Consider the following 3,558-nt stretch of genomic DNA (forward strand, 5'->3'; position numbering starts at 1 on the left):
GAGTGCGTGTGTCAGAGTTCTACCTTTGGATTGAACATTAACAGGTCGTTTAACACGCGTTGACGTCATCCCGAGACTCGTTGTTTACATTTTTCGTTACGTTGTTTTGATTAAGAGTTTTTTTTCTGTCTTACACAATTTATCGTTATTTTTTTCACAACAGAATTCTGCATTTTTGCGATTTCGGACCTCGTCTGGGTTCTTACAATTTTCATACCTTAAGACGGGAGTGTTAATACAGTGGCAACCCACAGCGCGATGCTTCTACAGCAGTTAGTCGATCTACTTTTTGATTAATTTAAACATCCCGCGTAAAGCGGGATTTCAAAAATTGCCTATAGGCTCATTGTAATGTTCCCCTCCACGGTAATCTTTAGTAAAAGGCGAAAGATTATCACGAGGATGAAGGGAAACCTGAGCTCGAGGTAAGACTTTCTAGCCGAGGTGACTACTTCGGACGAATGCTTTCGTCTCTCTGGTGTCGTTGTAGTTACGTTTCTCTCTTCGCAAAAGTTTTAAACCATTTCTCAAATCGTAAAGCCGTTCGAAATAATCCGTCGAGTTACCGAATATTTCTTACAGACGTCAAACAATAGGTATTTTAACTATTTTTTCTCCGGCGTTAAGTAGGAATATTTTAGTAACTTCTGCACAGATGGCGCTAGTCGTCTATGAAACGCTAACGAAGGACGCTCAGTCGTTATATTTGTAACGCTTTTGTATTTTATTTGGAAATTACGAGCAAACGATTAAAAAATAATACTCTTCGAAACGTCCACAAAATATTTTTTTAATTTTTACCTTTATTTTTACGATTGCGTCATTTCTACCGGATTGATTTTATTTGGCCGAATTAATCAAATTTCCATAAAAACCTATGATAAATCGATGATCGGTTAACGAACAATTCGGATAGCGAACAAAGTCTTGGAACGGGTTATGTTCGTTAACTGATCACCCACTGTATGTCGAAAACACTCATTTTACGAGTATATGCAAAATCGTGAGAATTATGCAATAAATGATCTTGACGAGAGAGACTTTAATTTGAAATTCAAAAGATGAAATAGAGAAAACATAATGTAAACAAGATATTAATTAAACACAAAAATAAATCAAATAAAATAAATATCTCTAAGTATTATGAATAATAAAAACAAAAACAATAATAGTAATAATTGAGTTCAACAATTTTGTTTATTAAGTATTATTTGTTTAAGTACAAAATATCACATTTTCTTTGGTGTCAAGATAATAAAAAAATAAACAAATAGCATTATTGATTCTTAATATATTTGTCAATTTAGACATTAATTATTAATAGGACTGTTAAACTGGTGTTAGGTGTTTATGCAAAATTGAGTAAAAGTTCTTGTAGAAAACAGACTTTTTTTATTGAGCCTTCTATAAGAACTTTTACTCAATTTTGCATAAACACCTAACACCAGTTTAACAGTCCTATTAATAATTAATGTCTAAGTTGACAAATATATTAAGAATAGAAATAAGGACAATAAGGAAAAAATAATTAATAGCATTATTGAATTGATGTTGCAGGCATGTCAAAGATAGGGCCCGGCCCGCGGGCCTGATATAGTGTGCCGTTCTTGTCCAAAAATAGGTTCCGAGATAAGCACTTTACACTAGATGCACTGTTGTCACTACTGATGTTGTTTATATTCATAGCAAGAGCTGAAATGCTATTCTCACCATAGAATAATTATATTTTCGCCATTATAGTGGAATCAGAAATCCCGCGTTTTTAAAACAATTATTTCTATAAAATTAAAATAAGTTTTATATTTAATATAATTGAAGTTATTTTTATAGAAGTTCTAAATTACTTTAAATTATGTCAGAGTTTCATCTTTAAAGCAATATTTAAACTGTTGAAGTAACTTTATAATTAGTAATATGTTCAATATTAACTCAGTATTATTATAATTGTAATGGATTAAAAAAACTTGATACACACATTAACATGAAAACATTTTTATTTCTGACTAAAATTTTTTAAATGAATTTATTTTGTATGTTTTATTTTTACATATTGTTGTTTATTTCTTTTTTCTTCCTGACATTTCTGTATTTGTTTCAAATAAAAATGCATTCTCGTTATAATATAAACTCTTACAATTTTTTCAGTTAAAGCAATTTTATGTATATCACAACCTACATATCTTATACTTTTATTTCCTATATTGGATTTCCTTATTTTCTTATTGGATAAAATATCGAGTGAAACATTGAATAAAATATACTGTCTTCATGTAATTTGTTGAAACTAAAGAACTCTGTAAATGAATTTTTGATATCACATATAAGATAAAATAGTGGCATTGAAGGATATATCAATCCTCCTTTATCAAACTCCTTTGTAAATCCTGCACATTCTGGATGCATATCAGTTGCATTAATAGATTTTACATCAAGACACTTTTTACAATCGGTGCAGGATGTTTTTGGTAAAAACTTTCTTACCACATATCCAGAAATATAATAAATTAATTGCAAATTACTGTGCTGATGAACAATATCTGAATGTTCTAGTTTCTCACATTTTAAATATTCATTAGCCTTTAATAATTTTCCACTTTCAAGAAAATTATCAATTCTTAAAAATCTGGACTGATCATTCTTCATAAATTGTTGTTTTGGACATATCAAAGAGCTAATAATATTGGGAAAAGTATTGCTATTTCTTGGTGTTTGGCTAAATTGTAAAGTTTTATTAAAGTTTAAAGACATACATCAGTTAGATGATAGCAATCATCTATTTTCATACATAGAGAATCCGACAGCATAAGAAACACATACATTGATTAGGTATATACATTATTATTCATAAGAACTATTTACATTTACCGTTATAAGGTAAAGAAGTCTGTACATTAGTAACACATTATTAACATTAACTTAACCCAAGCAAAAAAAAAACCCCCCCATCGTGGAATGCTAGAGTTAACACTAAGAAAAGCAGATAGTCATGAGACAATTTATCATTCATCTTTAAAGATGAACTCATCACCATCACATCTCCATATATAATCTTCCGTCCCCTTGTAATATTCCTTCCACTCATTTTCACTTAATGTCTCATTATCATATTTAAGTTTTAGCTTCGCTTCCTCTCTGATTTTTTTAATTATTATCCTAGAGCTAATTTTTTTTAATCAAAAATTGCTAGACATCTGGTTTTCCATAAGTGTCTTTTGGTCAACCCAACCATCCAATTCAGCAGATATGAACTTTGATTTCTTATTTTATAATCAATTTGATAATTAATATTGACCCACTCTAATTTTACCCTACAAATACGATTTACCCAAGCCCACACCGATCTCGCAGAATTACACTCATAAAAAACATGGATAATTGTCTCATCCCTTCCACAAATAGAACATCGAGCATTACGACGCCTGTGGTATCTACGTAAATAATCTCCAGTCATTACTACATTCAGTAGAATTCTCCACGAAGTTTCTCTCCGTTCAGATGGTGGTATATTAATATTTTTCCATACAGCAATCCAATTTACATAATTATTCTTCACACTTT

The 3,558-nt window shown here is 30.3% G+C and overlaps 1 non-coding gene across 1 annotated transcript; it reads right to left on the minus strand.

Moving 5' to 3' along the window:
- Nucleotides 1-304: 304 nt before the first annotated feature.
- Nucleotides 305-422, minus strand: LOC136975212 (U5 spliceosomal RNA). The gene has a single exon (XR_010880765.1). It is a non-coding gene; the product is annotated as a U5 spliceosomal RNA (small nuclear RNA).
- Nucleotides 423-3,558: the final 3,136 nt, after the last annotated feature.

Source organism: Centruroides vittatus, unplaced genomic scaffold, assembly GCF_030686945.1.
Source record: "Centruroides vittatus isolate TY-2023 unplaced genomic scaffold, ASM3068694v2 contig_364, whole genome shotgun sequence".
Lineage (NCBI taxonomy): Eukaryota > Metazoa > Arthropoda > Arachnida > Scorpiones > Buthidae > Centruroides > Centruroides vittatus.